A 20,654-nucleotide genomic window follows, 5' to 3' on the forward strand; every position below is an offset into this window, starting at 1 on the left:
CAATATCCCCCCTAGCAGGTGGGAAAAAGGACACACTAAGTATATAATACCTAGAAACCCCCCTAGCCACTAACCCTAACCCTAACCCACTCATACAAAACAATATCCCCCCCTAGCAGGTGGGAAAAAGGACACACTAAGTATATAATACCTAGAAACCCCCCTAGTCACTAACCCTAACCCTAACCCACTCATACAAAACAATATCCCCCCTAGCAGGTGGGAAAAAGGACACACTGAGTATATAATACCTAGAAACCCCCCTAGCCACTAACCCTAACCCACTCATACAAAACAATATCCCCCCCTAGCAGGTGGGAAAAAGGACACACTAAGTATATAATACCTAGAAACCCCCCTAGCCACTAACCCTAACCCTAACCCACTCATACAAAACAATATCCCCCCCTAGCAGGTGGGAAAAAGGACACACTAAGTATATAATACCTAGAAACCCCCCTAGCCACTAACCCTAACCCACTCATACAAAACAATATCCCCCCTAGCAGGTGGGAAAAAGGACACACTAAGTATATAATACCTAGAAACCCCCCTAGCCACTAACCCTAACCCTAACCCACTCATACAAAACAATATCCCCCCTAGCAGGTGGGAAAAAGGACACACTAAGTATATAATACCTAGAAACCCCCCTAGTCACTAACCCTAACCCACTCATACAAAACAATATCCCCCCTAGCAGGTGGGAAAAAGGACACACTAAGTATATAATACCTAGAAACCCCCCTAGTCACTAACCCTAACCCACTCATACAAAACAATATCCCCCCTAGCAGGTGGGAAAAAGGACCCACTAAGTATATAATACCTAGAAACCCCCCTAGTCACTAACCCTAACCCACTCATACAAAACAATATCCCCCCTAGCAGGTGGGAAAAAGGACACACTAAGTATATAATACCTAGAAACCCCCCTAGTCACTAACCCTAACCCACTCATACAAAACAATATCCCCCTAGCAGGTGGGAAAAAGGACACACTAAGTATATAATACCTAGAAACCCCCCTAGTCACTAACCCTAACCCTAACCCACTCATACAAAACAATATCCCCCCTAGCAGGTGGGAAAAAGGACACACTAAGTATATAATACCTAGAAACCCCCCTAGTCACTAACCCTAACCCACTCATACAAAACAATATCCCCCCTAGCAGGTGGGAAAAAGGACACACTAAGTATATAATACCTAGAAACCCCCCTAGCCACTAACCCTAACCCTAACCCACTCATACAAAACAATATCCCCCCTAGCAGGTGGGAAAAAGGACACACTAAGTATATAATACCTAGAAACCCCCCTAGCCACTAACCCTAACCCACTCATACAAAACAATATCCCCCCCTAGCAGGTGGGAAAAAGGACACACTAAGTATATAATACCTAGAAACCCCCCTAGTCACTAACCCTAACCCTAACACACTCATACAAAACAATATCCCCCCTAGCAGGTGGGAAAAAGGACACACTAAGTATATAATACCTAGAAACCCCCCTAGTCACGCCCCCGAGGGTTCTCTATGACTGTTACTGACTGTTACTTTTGATTTTGACCCACCCTTTGGTCAGGGACACATTATTCCATTTCTGTTAGCCACATGTTTATATATAGTTTATGTCTCAGTTGTTGAATCTTGTTTTGTTCAAGTTAGCTGGAAGTTTGCTGAGCTTTGTGACATTTGAAATGTCTTTATTCGTTTGGAACTTCTGTGAGTGTAATGTTTACTGTTAATTTTTATTGTTCATTTCACTTTTGTTTATTATCTACTTCACTTGCTTTGGCAATGTAAAAATATGTTTCCCATCTCAATAAAGCCCTTAAATTTAGTTGAATTGAATTGAGAAAGAGAGAGAGAGATGCTGTGTGTGTTGATGGTGTGTGAATGAGTTTTTGTGAGGATGTAACAAAGAGCCCTCAGACACACAGGGACTATTGTATGTTAATAAATTAATGAGACTCCATTCATTCAGCATAGAAATAGAGAGAGAGAGAGAGAGAGCGAGAGCGAGAGATAGAGAGAGAGAGAGAGAGAGAGAGCGAGAGAGAGAGAATGTTGTACATCTCCAAATTAAGCTTTGACAATTTGTACATTGTTACGTAATGCCAATGAAGAGAGAGAGAACGAGAGAGAGCGAGAGAGAAGAGGAGAGAAAGAGAGAGAGGGAGAGAAAGAGAGGGAGAGAGAGAGAGAGAAAGTGAGTGTGAGAGAGAGACAGAGAGAGAGAGAAAGCGAGAGAGAAAGCGAGAGAGAAAGTGAGTGAGAAAGCGAGAGAGAGAGAGAGAGAAAGCGAGAGAGAGAGAGAAAGCGAGGGAGAGAGAGAGAGAAAGTGAGTGTGAGAGAGAGGCAGAGAGCGAGAGAGAGAGAGAAAGCGAGGGAGAGAGAGAGAAAGTGAGTGTGAGAGAGAGGGAGAGAGCGAGAGAGAGAGCGAGAGAGGAAAAGAGAGAGAGAGAGAATGTTGTACATCTCCAAAGTAAGATTTGACAACATCTACATTGTTACGTAATGCCAATGAAGAGAGAGAGAGAAAGCGGAAGACATGCCAAGTACAACCCTCACAATGTCTAGTATCACATTTGGCTATGTATAATGCTACCCTAAACAACATAACCTTCACTATGTCACCAGGACATATACAGGATACTACCCTCCACAACACTATGTCACCAGGACATATACAGGATACTACCCTCCACAACACTATGTCACCAGGACATATACAGGATACTACCCTCTACAACACTATGTCACCAGGACATATACAGGATACTACCCTCTACAACACTATGTCACCAGGACATATACAGGATACTACCCTCCACAACACTATGTCACCAGGACATATACAGGATACTACCCTCTACAACACTATGTCACCAGGACATATACAGGATACTATCCCTCCACAACACTATGTCACCAGGACATATACAGGATACTACCCTCTACAACATAACATTCACTATGTCACCAGGACATATACAGGATACTACCCTCCACAACATAACGTTCACTATGTCACCAGGACATATACAGGATACTACCCTCCACAACAAAAAAATCACTATGTCACCAGGACAGATACAGGATACTACCCTCTACAACACTATGTCACCAGGACATATACAGGATACTACCCTCCACAACACTATGTCACCAGGACATATACAGGATACTACCCTCCACAACACTATGTCACCAGGACATATACAGGATACTACCCTCTACAACACTATGTCACCAGGACATATACAGGATACTACCCTCCACAACACTATGTCACCAGGACATATACAGGATACTACCCTCTACAACATAACCTTTACTATGTCACCAGGACAGATACAGGATACTACCCTCCACAACACTATGTCACCAGGACATATACAGGATACTACCCTCTACAACACTATGTCACCAGGACATATACAGGATACTACCCTCCACAACACTATGTCACCAGGACATATACAGGATACTACCCTCTACAACACTATATCACCAGGACATATACAGGATACTACCCTCTACAACACTATGTCACCAGGACATATACAGGATACTACCCTCTACAACATAACCTTCACTATGTCACCAGGACATATACAGGATACTACCCTCCACAACACTATGTCACCAGGACATATACAGGATACTACCCTCTACAACATAACCTTTACTATGTCACCAGGACAGATACAGGATACTACCCTCTACAACACTATGTCACCAGGACATATACAGGATACTACCCTCTACAACACTATGTCACCAGGACATATACAGGATACTACCATCCACAACACTATGTCACCAGGACATATACAGGATACTACCCTCTACAACACTATGTCACCAGGACATATACAGGATACTATCCCTCCACAACACTATGTCACCAGGACATATACAGGATACTACCCTCTACAACATAACATTCACTATGTCACCAGGACATATACAGGATACTACCCTCCACAACATAACGTTCACTATGTCACCAGGACATATACAGGATACTACCCTCCACAACAAAAAAAATCACTATGTCACCAGGACAGATACAGGATACTACCCTCTACAACACTATGTCACCAGGACATATACAGGATACTACCTTCTACAACATAACATTCACTATGTAACCAGGACATATACAGGATACTACCCTCCACAACACTATGTCACCAGGACATATACAGGATACTACCCTCTACAACACTATATCACCAGGACATATACAGGATACTACCCTCTACAACACTATGTCACCAGGACATATACAGGATACTACCCTCTACAACATAACACTATGTCACCAGGACATATACAGGATACTACCCTCTACAACATAACATTCACTATGTCACCAGGACATATACAGGATACTACCCTCCACAACATAACGTTCACTATGTCACCAGGACATATACAGGATATTACCCTCCACAACAAAAAAATCACTATGTCACCAGGACATATACAGGATACTACCCTCTACAACACTATGTCACCAGGACATATACAGGATACTACCCTCTACAACACTATGTCACCAGGACATATACAGGATACTACCCTCCACAACACTATGTCACCAGGACATATACATGATACTACCCTCTACAACACTATGTCACCAGGACATATATAGGATACTACCCTCCACAACACTATGTCACCAGGACATATACAGGATACTACCCTCCACAACACTATGTCACCAGGACATATACAGGATACTACCCTCTACAACATAACCTTTACTATGTCACCAGGACAGATACAGGATACTACCCTCTACAACACTATGTCACCAGGACATATACAGGATACTACCCTCGACAACACTATGTCACCAGGACATATACAGGATACTACCATCCACAACACTATGTCACCAGGACATATACAGGATACTACCCTCTACAACACTATGTCACCAGGACATATACAGGATACTATCCCTCCACAACACTATGTCACCAGGACATATACAGGATACTACCCTCTACAACATAACATTCACTATGTCACCAGGACATATACAGGATACTACCCTCCACAACATAACGTTCACTATGTCACCAGGACATATACAGGATACTACCCTCCACAACAAAAAAAATCACTATGTCACCAGGACAGATACAGGATACTACCCTCTACAACACTATGTCACCAGGACATATACAGGATACTACCCTCTACAACACTATGTCACCAGGACATATACAGGATACTACCATCCACAACATAACATTCACTATGTCACCAGGACATATACAGGATACTACCCTCCACAACAAAACATTCACTATGTCACCAGGACATATACAGGATACTACCCTCTACAACATAACCTTCACTATGTCACCAGGACATATACAGGATACTACCCCCACAACATAACATTCACTATGTCACCAGGACATATACAGGATACTACCCTCTACAACACTATGTCACCAGGACATATACAGGATACTACCCTCTACAACACTATGTCACCAGGACATATACAGGATACTACCCTCCACAACACTATGTCACCAGGACATATACAGGATACTACCCTCTACAACACTATGTCACCAGGACATATACAGGATACTATCCCTCCACAACACTATGTCACCAGGACATATACAGGATACTACCCTCTACAACATAACATTCACTATGTCACCAGGACATATACAGGATACTACCCTCCACAACATAACATTCACTATGTCACCAGGACATATACAGGATAATACCCTCCACAACACTATGTCACCAGGACATATACAGGATACTACCCTCTACAACACTATGTCACCAGGACATATACAGGATACTACCCTCCACAACAAAAAAAATCACTATGTCACCAGGACAGATACAGGATACTACCCTCTACAACACTATGTCACCAGGACATATACAGGATACTACCCTCTACAACATAACCTTCACTATGTCACCAGGACATATACAGGATACTACCCTCCACAACATAACGTTCACTATGTCACCAGGACATATACAGGATACTACCCTCCACAACACTATGTCACCAGGACATAGACAGGATACTACCCTCTACAACACTATATCACCAGGACATATACAGGATACTACCCTCTACAACACTATGTCACCAGGACATATACAGGATACTACCCTCTACAACATAACCTTCACTATGTCACCAGGACATATACAGGATACTACCCTCCACAACACTATGTCACCAGGACATATACAGGATACTACCCTCTACAACATAACCTTTACTATGTCACCAGGACAGATACAGGATACTACCCTCTACAACACTATGTCACCAGGACATATACAGGATACTACCCTCTACAACACTATGTCACCAGGACATATACAGGATACTACCATCCACAACATAACATTCACTATGTCACCAGGACATATACAGGATACTACCCTCCACAACAAAACATTCACTATGTCACCAGGACATATACAGGATACTACCCTCTACAACATAACCTTCACTATGTCACCAGGACATATACAGGATACTACCCCCACAACATAACATTCACTATGTCACCAGGACATATACAGGATACTACCCTCTACAACACTATGTCACCAGGACATATACAGGATACTACCCTCTACAACACTATGTCACCAGGACATATACAGGATACTACCATCCACAACATAACATTCACTATGTCACCAGGACATATACAGGATACTACCCTCCACAACAAAACATTCACTATGTCACCAGGACATATACAGGATACTACCCTCTACAACATAACATTCACTATGACACCAGGACATATACAGGATACTACCCTCTACAACACTATGTCACCAGGACATATACAGGATACTACCCCCACAACATAACATTCACTATGTCACCAGGACATATACAGGATACTACCCTCTACAACATAACCTTCACTATGTCACCAGGACATATACAGGATACTACCCCCACAACATAACATTCACTATGTCACCAGGACATATACAGGATACTACCCTCTACAACACTATGTCACCAAGACATATACAGGATACTAACCTCTACAACACTATGTCACCAGGACATATACAGGATACTACCCTCCACAACACTATGTCACCAGGACATATACAGGATACTTCCCTCCACAACACTATGTCACCAGGACATACACAGGATACTACCCTCCACAACACTATGTCACCAGGACATATACAGGATACTACCCTCCACAACAAAACATTCACTATGTCACCAGGACAGATACAGGATACTACCCTCTACAACACTATGTCACCAGGACATATACAGGATACTACCCTCCACAACAAAACATTCACTATGTCACCAGGACATATACAGGATACTACCCGCTACAACACTATGTTACCAGGACATATACAGGATACTACCCTCCACAACATAACCTTCACTATGTCACCAGGACATATACAGGATACTACCCTCCACAACACTATGTCACCAGGACATATACAGGATACTACCCTCCACAACACTATGTCACCAGGACATATACAGGATACTACCCTCCACAACACTATGTCACCAGGACATATACAGGATACTACCCTCCACAACAAAACATTCACTATGTCACCAGGACAGATACAGGATACTACCCTCTACAACACTATGTCACCAGGACATATACAGGATACTACCCTCCACAACATAACCTTCACTATGTCACCAGGACATATACAGGATACTACCGTAAACAACATATGGGAGTCAACATACAGCTACAGAACAGGGAGTCAACATACAGCTACAGAACAGGGAGTCAACATACAGCTACAGAACAGGGAGTCAACATACAGATACAATTCAGGGAGTCAACATACAGATACAATACAGGGAGTCAACATACAGCTACAATACAGGGAGTCAACATACAGCTACAGAACAGGGAGTCAACATACAGCTACAGAACAGGGAGTCAACATACAGCTACAGAACAGGGAGTCAACATACAGCTACAGAACAGGGAGTCAACATACAGATACAGAACAGGGAGTCAACATACAGCCACAGAACAGGGAGTCAACATACAGATACAATACAGGGAGTCAACATACAGCTACAATACAGGGAGTCAACATACAGCTACAGAACAGGGAGTCAACATACAGCTACAGAACAGGGAGTCAACATAGAGCTACAATACAAGGAGTCAACATACAGCTACCGAACAGGGAGTCAACATACAGCTACAGAACAGGGAGTCAACATAAAGCTACAGAACAGGAAGTCAACATACAGCTACAGAACAGGGAGTCAACATACATATACAATACAGGGAGTCAACATACAGATACAGAACAGGGAGTCAACAAACAGCTACAGAACAGGGAGTCAACATACAGCTACAGAACAGGGAGTCAACATACAGCTACAGAACAGGGAGTCAACATACAGCTACAGAACAGGGAGTCAACATAGAGCTAAAATACAGGGAGTCAACATACAGCTACAGAACAGGGAGTCAACATACAGCTACAGAACAGGGAGTCAACATACAGCTACAGAACAGGGAGTCAACATACAGCTTCAATACAGGGAGTCAACATACAGCTACAGAACAGGGAGTCAACATACAGCTACAGAACAGGGAGTCAACATACAGCTACAGAACAGGGAGTCAACATACAGCTACAATACAGGGAGTCAACATACAGCTTCAATACAGGGAGTCAACATACAGCTACAGAATAGGGAGTCAACATACAGCTACAGAACAGGGAGTCAACATAGAGCCACAGAACAGGGAGTCAACATACAGCTACAGAACAGGGAGTCAACATACAGCTACAGAACAGGGAGTCAACATACAGCTACAATACAGGGAATCAACATACATATATTTCTAGTTATATATTATAGTTATATATTTCTAGTTATATATTATATATTATATATTATAGTTATATATTTCTAGTTATATATTATATATTATAGTTATATATTTCTAGTTATATATTATATATTATATATTATAGTTATATATTTCTAGTTATATATTATATATTATATATTATAGTTATATATTTCTAGTTATATATTATATATTATATATTATAGTTATATATTTCTAGTTATATATTATATATTATATTTATATATTTCTAGTTATATATTATATATTATAGTTATATATTTCTAGTTATATATTATATATTATATATTATAGTTATATATTTCTAGTTATATATTATATATTATAGTTATATATTTCTAGTTATATATTATATATTATAGTTATATATTTCTAGTTATATATTATATATTATATTTATATATTTCTAGTTATATATTATATATTATAGTTATATATTTCTAGTTATATATTATATATTATAGTTATATATTTCTATTTATATATTATATGTTATATATTATAGTTATATATTTCTAGTTATATATTATATATTATATATTATAGTTATATATTTCTAGTTATATATTATATATTATAGTTATATATTTCTAGTTATATATTATATATTATAGTTATATATTTCTAGTTATATATTATATATTATAGTTATATATTTCTAGTTATACATTATATATTATAGTTATATATTTCTAGTTATATATTATATATTATAGTTATATATTTCTATTTATATATTATATATTATATATTATAGTTATATATTTCTAGTTATATATTATATATTATAGTTATATATTTCTAGTTATATATTATATATTATAGTTATATATTTCTAGTTATACATTATATATTATAGTTATATATTTCTAGTTATATAGTATATATTATATATTATAGTTATATATTTCTAGTTATATATTATATATTATATATTATAGTTATATATTTCTAGTTATATATTATATATTATAGTTATATATTTCTAGTTATATATTATATATTATAGTTATATATTTCTATTTATATATTATATATTATATATTATAGTTATATATTTCTAGTTATATATTATAGTTATATATTTCTATTTATATATTATATATTATATATTATAGTTATATATTTCTAGTTATATATTATATATTATAGTTATATATTTCTAGTTATATATTATATATTATAGTTATATATTTCTAGTTATATATTATATATTATATATTATAGTTATATATTTCTAGTTATATATTATATATTATAGTTATATATTTCTAGTTATATATTATATATTATAGTTATATATTTCTATTTATATATTATATATTATATATTATAGTTATATATTTCTAGTTATATATTATATATTATATATTATAGTTATATATTTCTAGTTATATATTATATATTATAGTTATATATTTCTAGTTATATATTATATATTATATTTATATATTTCTAGTTATATATTATATATTATAGTTATATATTTCTAGTTATATATTATATATTATAGTTATATATTTCTATTTATATATTATATATTATATATTATAGTTATATATTTCTAGTTATATATTATATATTATATATTATAGTTATATATTTCTAGTTATATATTATATATTATAGTTATATATTTCTAGTTATATATTATATATTATAGTTATATATTTCTAGTTATACATTATATATTATAGTTATATATTTCTAGTTATATATTATATATTATAGTTATATATTTCTAGTTATATATTATATATTATAGTTATATATTTCTATTTATATATTATATATTATATATTATAGTTATATATTTCTAGTTATATATTATATATTATAGTTATATATTTCTAGTTATATATTATATATTATAGTTATATATTTCTAGTTATACATTATATATTATAGTTATATATTTCTATTTATATATTATATATTATATATTATAGTTATATATTTCTAGTTATATATTATATATTATAGTTATATATTTCTAGTTATATATTATATATTATAGTTATATATTTCTAGTTATATATGATATATTATAGTTATATATTTCTAGTTATATATTATATATTATAGTTATATATTTCTAGTTATATATTATATATTATAGTTATCTATTTCTAGTTATATATTATATATTATAGTTATATATTTCTAGTTATATATTATATATTATAGTTATATATTTCTAGTTATACATTATATATTATAGTTATATATTTCTATTTATATATTATATATTATAGTTATATATTTCTAGTTATATATTATATATTATATATTATAGTTATATATTTCTAGTTATACATTATATATTATAGTTATATATTTCTAGTTATATATTATATATTATAGTTATATATTTCTAGTTATATTTCTAGTTATATATTATATATTATATATTATAGTTATATATTTCTAGTTATATATTATATATTATAGTTATATATTTCTAGTTATATATTATATATTATAGTTATATATTTCTAGTTATATTTCTAGTTATATATTATATATTATATATTATAGTTATATATTTCTAGTTATATATTATATATTATAGTTATATATTTCTAGTTATATATTATATATTATAGTTATATATTTCTATTTATATATTATATATTATATATTATAGTTATATATTTCTAGTTATATATTATATATTATAGTTATATATTTCTAGTTATATATTATATATTATAGTTATATATTTCTATTTATATATTATATATTATATATTATAGTTATATATTTCTAGTTATATATTATATATTATAGTTATATATTTCTAGTTATATATTATATATTATAGTTATATATTTCTAGTTATATATTATATATTATATTTATATATTTCTAGTTATATATTATATATTATAGTTATATATTTCTAGTTATATATTATATATTATATTTATATATTTCTAGTTATATATTATATATTATAGTTATATATTTCTAGTTATATATTATAGTTATATATTTCTAGTTATATATTATATATTATAGTTATATATTTCTAGTTATATATTATATATTATAGTTATATATTTCTAGTTATATATTATATATTATAGTTATATATTTCTAGTTATATATTATATATTATAGTTATATATTTCTATTTATATATTATATATTATATATTATAGTTATATATTTCTAGTTATATATTATATATTATATATTATAGTTATATATTTCTAGTTATATATTATATATTATAGTTATATATTTCTAGTTATATATTATATATTATAGTTATATATTTCTAGTTATATATTATATATTATAGTTATATATTTCTAGTTATACGTTATATATTATATATTATAGTTATATATTTCTAGTTATATATTATATATTATAGTTATATATTTCTAGTTATATATTATATATTATATATTATAGTTATATATTTCTAGTTATATATTATATATTATATATTATAGTTATATATTTCTAGTTATATATTATATATTATACTTATATATTTCTAGTTATACATTATATATTATAGTTATATATTTCTAGTTATACATTATAGTTATATATTTCTAGTTATATATTGTATATTTCTAGTTAAGAGTTCTTCCATCTGGTAGCCTATATAAAATAAATGGTTAAGGGTTCTTTATTCTGGTAGCATATATAAAATATGTTTTAGTTAAGAGTTATTTAATCTGGTAGCCTTTACAAAATTTATTTTTTAGTTTAGGGTTCTTTAATCTTTTCCAAAGAAGCAAATTGTTCTATATGGAACCTGAAATAACCCTTTTTCCTAAGAGTGTACACCGCTCTAGAACTAAAGAAGAGTGTACACCGCTCTAGAACTAAAGAAGAGTGTACACAGCTCTAGAACTAAAGAAGAGTATACACCGCTCTAGAACTAAAGAAGAGTATACACCGCTCTAGAACTAAAGAAGAGTGTACACCGCTCTAGAACTAAAGAAGAGTGTACACCGCTCTAGAACTAAAGAAGAGTGTACACAGCTCTAGAACTAAAGAAGAGTATACACCGCTCTAGAACTAAAGAAGAGTGTACACCGCTCTAGAACTAAAGAAGAGTGTACACCGCTCTAGAACTAAAGAAGAGTGTACACCGCTCTAGAACTAAAGAAGAGTGTACACCGCTCTAGAACTAAAGAAGAGTGTACACCGCTCTAGAACTAAAGAAGAGTGTACACCGATCTAGAACTAAAGAAGTTAATATGGTTAAATTTGCAGACTAATGCTGGGCAAGTCTACACCTGTAGCCTACACTGCCACACACACACACACTTGTATCATTTTAAAACACACAAGCTTTACCCTGATTGATTGCCGTGCCGGTGGCGATGCTGAGAATAGCATCAAACAGCAAAGAGCTTCTTAAAGTCTGTACAGGTGGAAACCTGTCCTGCTGGGCTGGGCTGGGGTGGGGTGTGTGTGTGTGTGTGTGTGTGTGTGTGTGTGTGTGTGTGTGTGTGTGTGTGATTAGACAGTAGTGGATAAAGTCAATAAGAGATTAGACTGATTGCTGAGAGAGAAAGGATTGCGTGTGGAGCAATAGTCGGGGATGAGTTCAATCGGCACGAACAGAGAAAACATATTAAATGTGGAAGTTATCAAACTTATAACCGAACTGTTCCAATAGAGTTCAGAAGCCAAAAGGGAGAAAATGTTTTCAAACTGATTGAAACTGAGGGAGGTACTATCTGAACGTTTCCAATAAGAAACACTGCTTTTTTGGGGTCCGTTTTAACACTTTTTCTACAATGTTTCCCACTCAATAAGACCAATGTTAGTTGAGTGTTTGTCTGTGTTTTGAACAGCTCCAAGGACTTCAGACGGCACATTCTGCATTCTCCTAAACCCTGTGCTGTACGACACCCCCACCTAGTGGCTCTAGATTAAACTACATTGGGGAGGAGGACCAACGATTTATCCTACTGACTTTGACTGATCATGTGATCTTTGCCCATTGCAGTTACTGCTAAGTACATAATTGATTATTTCACTGTTTTCTCTTCTTGTTGTCATGTTGTTAATGGTTGTTTGTTGTTGTTTTTTCACAGTCTTGAAAATGAGATGGTAAATCTCAAAAACATTTGGTCCTGCAGAATTTCAAATAAATCAATAAATCTATTGATGTCAATGTTTAGGTGTGATTATAAATCAACTACGCTACAGGTCACAAGGTTTAGAACACCTACTCATTCATGGGTTTTTCTTTATTTTGACTATTTCCTACATCGTAGATTAACAGTGAAGACATCAACACTATGAAATAACACACATGGAATCATGTAGTAACCAAAAAAGTTACTTTTGAGATTCTTCAAATAGCCACCCTTTGCCCTGATGATAGCCCTTGCACACTCTTGGCATTCTCTCAACCAGCTTCATGAGGTTAGGGTTAGTCACCTGGAATGCATTTCAATTAACAGGTGTGCCTTCTTAAAAGTGAATTTGTGGAATTTCTTTCCTTCTTAATGCGTTTGAGCCAATCAGTTGTGTTGTGACAAGGTACAGAAGATAGCCCTATTTGGTAAAAGACCAAGTCCATATTACAGCAAGAACAGCTCACTCAAATAAGCAAAGAGAAACGACAGTCATTACTTTCAGACATGAAGGTCAGTCAATACGGAACATTTCAATGATGTGTGTTTTGTCCTACATTTTATTTGTTTTTATATTTTTAATCCCCCCCTCTCTGCAGGAGGCCTTTTTGGTGTCAAATCAAATCGTAATGGTCACATACACATGGTTAGCAGATGTTAATGGTCACATGGTTAGCAGATGTTATTGGTCACATGGTTAGCAGATGTTATTGGTCACATGGTTAGCAGATGTTATTGGTCACATACACATGGTTAGCAGATGTTATTGGTCACATACACATGGTTAGCAGATGTTATTGGTCACATGGTTAGCAGATGTTATTGGTCACATGGTTAGCAGATGTTATTGGTCACATGGTTAGCAGATGTTATTGGTCACATACACATGGTTAGCAGATGTTATTGGTCACATACACATGCTTAGCAGATGTTATTGGTCACATACACATGGTTAGCAGATGTTATTGGTCACATACACATGGTTAGCAGATGTTATTGGTCACATACACATGGTTAGCAGATGTTATTGGTCACATACACATGGTTAGCAGATGTTATTGGTCACATACACATGGTTAGCAGATGTTATTGGTCACATACACATGGTTAGCAGATGTTATTGGTCACATACACATGGTTAGCAGATGTTATTGGTCACATGGTTAGCAGATGTTATTGTGAGTGTCGCGAAATGCTTGTGCTTCTAGTTCCGACAGTGCAGTAATATCTAACAAGTAAACTAACAATTCCACAACAACTACCTAATACACACAAATCTAACAATTCCACAACAACTACCTAATACACACAAAACTAACAAGTAATCTAACAATTCCCCAACAACTACCTAATACACACAAATCTAAAGGGGTGAATGAGAATATGTACATGTAAGTACATGGATGAGCGATGGCATGGGCAAGGTGCAGTAGATGGTATAAAATACAGTATATACATGTGCTATGAGAAATGTAAGATATACAAACATTATTAAAGTGGCATTATTTAGAGTGGTATTGTATAAAGTCAGCCTCTCTGAGTTAGTGGTGGCTGTTCAGCAGTCTCATGGCCTTGAGATAGAAGCTACTAATCACAACTACTGTGATTATTATTATCTGACCCTGCTGGTCATTTATGAACATTTGAACATGTTGGCCATGTACTGTTATAATCTCCACCCGGCACAGCCAGAAGAGGACTGGCCACCCCTCATGGCCAGGTTCCTCTCTAGGTTTCTTCCTAGGTTTTGGTCTTTCTAGGGAGTTTTTCCTAGCCACCGTGCTTCTACACCTGCATTGCTTGCTGTTTGGGGTTTTAGGCTGGGTTTCTGTACAGCACTTTGTGACATGAGCTGATGTAAAAACACACACACACAATGACGCTACACTGTTCTGGAGAATTGCAAAGAGGAAGACAGTTCCCCACTACTTTCCAACCTCACTCTTTGTGTTTGTAAATCTCTGTTCCTTACAACTCCTATGACACAATAAACTTACAGACTGAGCAGTCACCAGTAGAGTCCTATGATCACTCGATAAAACTCTGCTCACTCAGACATGTATTTTGAAAAAAGGCACTATATATACAAAAGTATGTTGACAGCCCTTCAAATTAGCGGATTCTGCTTTTTTCAGACACATCCGTTGCTGACAGGTGTATAAAGTCGAGTACACAGCCATGCAATCTCCATAGACAAACATTGGCAGTAGAATGGCCTTAATGAAGAGCTCAGTGACTTTCAACGTGGCACCGTCATAGGATGCCACCTTTCCAACAAGTCAGTAAATCAAATTTCACATTTCTGCTAAAACTGCCCAGGTAAACTTTAAGTGCTATTATTGTGAAGTGGAAATGTCTAGGAGCAACAACGGCTCAGCCGCAAAGTGGTAAGCCACACAAGCTCACAGAACCGGACCGATGAGTGCTGAAGCGCGTAGCATGTAAAAATTGTCTGTCCTCGGTTGCAACACTCACTACCGAGTTACAAATTTCCTCTGGAAGCAACGTCAACACAATAACTGTTTGTCGGCAGCTTCATGAAATGGGTTTTGATGGCCGAGCAGCATCACACTAAGATCACCCTGTGCAATGCCAAGCGTCGGCTGGAGTGGTGTAAAGCTATCCGCCATTGGACTCTGGAGCAGTGGAAACACGTTCTCTGGAGTGATGAATCATGCGTCACCACCTGGCAGTCCGGTGGACGAATCTGGGTTTGGCGGATGCCAGGACAACGCTACCTGCCCCAATGCAGTATTGTGCCAACTGTAAAGTTTGGTGGAGGAGGAATAATGGTCTAGGGCTGTGTTTCAGGGTTCGGGCCCCTTAGTTCCAGTGAAGGGAAATCTTAATGCTACAGCATACAATGAAGTTCTAGGCGAAGATGTGCCCTTTCCCATCTCAGCATGCCAATGCCCCGGTGCACAAAGTCTATACAGAAATGGATTGTCAAGATCGGTGTGGAAGAACTTGACTGACCTGCACAGAGTGTGATGTTATCACTACCATTAGATGGTGTCACTACCATTAGATGGTGTCACTACCATTAGATGGTGTCACTACCATTAGATGGTGTCACTACCATTAGATGGTGTCACTACCATTAGATGGTGTCACTACCATTAGATGGTGTCACTACCATTAGATGGTGTCACTACCATTAGATGGTGTCACTACCATTAGATGGTGTCACTACCATTAGATGTGTGTGTCCCTGAATAGACAGTTATGGCCTGTATTGTGTGAAGCTCCTCAAACAGCTCTGGGAATCATGGAGATATGCGTTGATATATAACGTATACATTGGTGTGTGTCATCTGGGAGAATGGAGATAGGAGCTGTATTCCCACAGGACCCAGTCCCTCTACTCTGTCCCAGTGTCTGGTCAATAAACTGTTATAAAACACACACACACACACACACACACACACACACACACACAGGGATGAATCAACAGTGGTAAAACACACGTTTTTATCAGTGTGACACATAAACCTGAGGATGAATATAGAGAGGCTGTAAATCATAGTAGATCACCAGCAAGGAGATAACAGGCTGGGGAGGATGGGAGGGGGGGGGGGGGGGGGGGGGACAGAAATAGGAGAATGGTGGAGATAACATTCAATGACATTTAATCCTTATAATTCACTGAAAAGACTCTTACAAATATGGAAATGAACAAGAGTTGTACTAGAGCCAAAAACACTACATGACCAAAAGTATGTGGACACCTTCTCATTGAAAATCTTATTCCAAAATCAATATGGAGTTGGTCCCCCCCTTTGGTGCTATAACAGCCTCAACTCTTCTGGGAAGGCTTTCCACTAGATGTTGGAACATTGCTGGAATATTACACACTGATCTTGACAAACCATTTCTGTATGGACCTCAATGTGTGCACGGGGGCATTGTCATGCTGAAACAGGAATGGGCTTTCCCCAAACTGTTGCCACAAACTTGAAAACACAGAATAGTCTATAATGTCATTGTATGCTGTAGCATTAAGATTTTCCTTCACTGGAACCAAGGGGCCCGAACCATGAAAAACAGCCCCAGCTCTCATCCACCAAACTTTACAGTTGGCACTTTGCATTGGTGCAGGTAGCGTTCTCCTGGCTTCCGCAAAACTCAGATTAGTCCGTCAGAATGCCAGATGGTGAAGCGTGATTCATCACTCCAGAGAATACGTTTCTACTGCTCCAGAGTCCAATGGCAGTGAGCTTACACCCCTCCAGCCAATGCTTGGCATTGTGATCTAAGGCTTGGGTGATCTTAGGCTTGTGTGCGGCTGCTTGGCCATGGAAACCCATTTTATGAAGCTCTCGACGAACAGTTCTTGTGCTGACATTGCTTCCAGAGGTAGTTAGGAACTCGGTAGGTTGCACCTGAGGACAGATGCTTTTTACACGCTACAAGCTTCAGCGGTCCCGTTCTGTGAGCTTGTGTGGTCTACCACTTCACGGCTAAGCCGTTGTTGCTCCTAGACGTTTCCACTTCACAATAACAGTACTTACAGTTGGGCAGCTCTAGCAGGGCAGAAATGTGATGAACTGACTTGTTGGAAAGGTGGCATCCTATGACGGTGCCACGTTGAAAGTCACTGAGCTCTTCAGTAAGGTCCATTCTACTGCCAATGTTTGTCTATGGAGATTGCATGGCTGTGTGCTCGATTTTATAAACCTGTCAGCAACGGGTGTGGCTGAAATAGCCGAATCCACTCATTTGAAGGGGTGTCCACATACTTTTGCACATATATATATATAGTGTATATCAGCTATGGGGTCAGTCTGTCTGTTATATCAGCTATGGGGTCAGTCTGTCTGCTATATCAGCTATGGGGTCAGTCTGTCTGTTATATCAGCTATGGGGTCAGTCTGTCTGCTATATCAGCTATGGGGTCAGTCTGTCTGCTATATCAGCTATGGGGTCAGTCTGTCTGTTATATCAGCTATGGGGTCAGTCTGTCTGCTATATCAGCTATGGGGTCAGTCTGTCTGCTATATCAGCTATGGGGTCAGTCCGTCTTATATCAGCTATGGGGTCAGTCTGTCTGCTATATCAGCTATGGGGTCAGTCCGTCTTATATCAGCTATGGGGTCAGTCAGTCTGTTATATCAGCTATGGGGTCAGTCTGTCTGCTATATCAGCTATGGGGTCAGTCTGTCTGTTATATCAGCTATGGGGTCAGTCTGTCTGCTATATCAGCTATGGGGTCAGTCTGTCTGTTATATCAGCTATGGGGTCAGTCTGTCTGTTATATCAGCTATGGGGTCAGTGGAAGTGATAACATCTAATGGTAGTGATAAATCAAATCAAATCAAATTTTGTTTGTCACATACACATGGTTAGCAGATGTTAATGGTCACATGGTTAGCAGATGTTAATGGTCATATGGTTAGCAGATGTTAATGGTCACATACACATGGTTAGCAGATGTTAATGGTCACATACACATGGTTAGCATATGTTAATGGTTACATACACATGGTTAGCAGATGTTAATGGTCACATGGTTAGCAGATGTTAATGGTCACATGGTTAGCAGATGTTAATGGTTACATACACATGGTTAGCAGATGTTAATGGTCACATGGTTAGCAGATGTTAATGGTCACATACACATGGTTAGCAGATGTTAATGGTCACATACACATGGTTAGCAGATGTTAATGGTTACATACACATGGTTAGCAGATGTTAATGGTCACATGGTTAGCAGATGTTAATGGTTACATACACATGGTTAGCAGATGTTAATGGTCACATGGTTAGCAGATGTTAATGGTCACATACACATGGTTAGCAGATGTTAATGGTCACATACACATGGTTAGCAGATGTTAATGGTTACATACACATGGTTAGCAGATGTTAATGGTCACATACACATGGTTAGCAGATGTTAATGGTTACATACACATGGTTAGCAGATGTTAATGGTCACATACACATGGTTAGCAGATGTTAATGGTTACATACACATGGTTAGCAGATGTTAATGGTCACATACACATGGTTAGCAGATGTTAATGGTCACATACACATGGTTAGCAGATGTTAATGGTCACATACACATGGTTAGCAGATGTTAATGGTTACATACACATGGTTAGCAGATGTTAATGGTCAAATACACATGGTTAGCAGATGTTAATGGTTACATACACATGGTTAGCAGATGTTAATGGTCACATGGTTAGCAGATGTTAATGGTCACATGGTTAGCAGATGTTAATGGTCACATGGTTAGCAGATGTTATTGGTCACATACACATGGTTAGCAGATGTTAATGCAAGTGTAGCTAAATGCTTGTGCTTCTAGTTCCGACAATGCAGTAATAACGAGTAATCTAATCTAACAATTCCACAACTACTACCTTATACACACAAGTGTAAAGGGATAAAGAATATGTACATAAAGATTTGAGTTTTGATACTATTTCTACTTTTCAAACTATAAGCATTTACATTTGCATAAGTGGTAAAAATTAAGAAGCTACTCCCCTTGAGCCATTTTGGCTACTAACTCCAATCCAATGCAGACTGACTCATCTTCCATTGGCTACTAACTCCAATCCAATGCAGACTGACT

The sequence above is a fragment of the Oncorhynchus mykiss genome, chromosome 9 (genome assembly GCF_057628025.1).
Source record: "Oncorhynchus mykiss isolate SJ-2025 chromosome 9, ASM5762802v1, whole genome shotgun sequence".
Taxonomy (NCBI): Eukaryota; Metazoa; Chordata; class Actinopteri; order Salmoniformes; family Salmonidae; genus Oncorhynchus; species Oncorhynchus mykiss.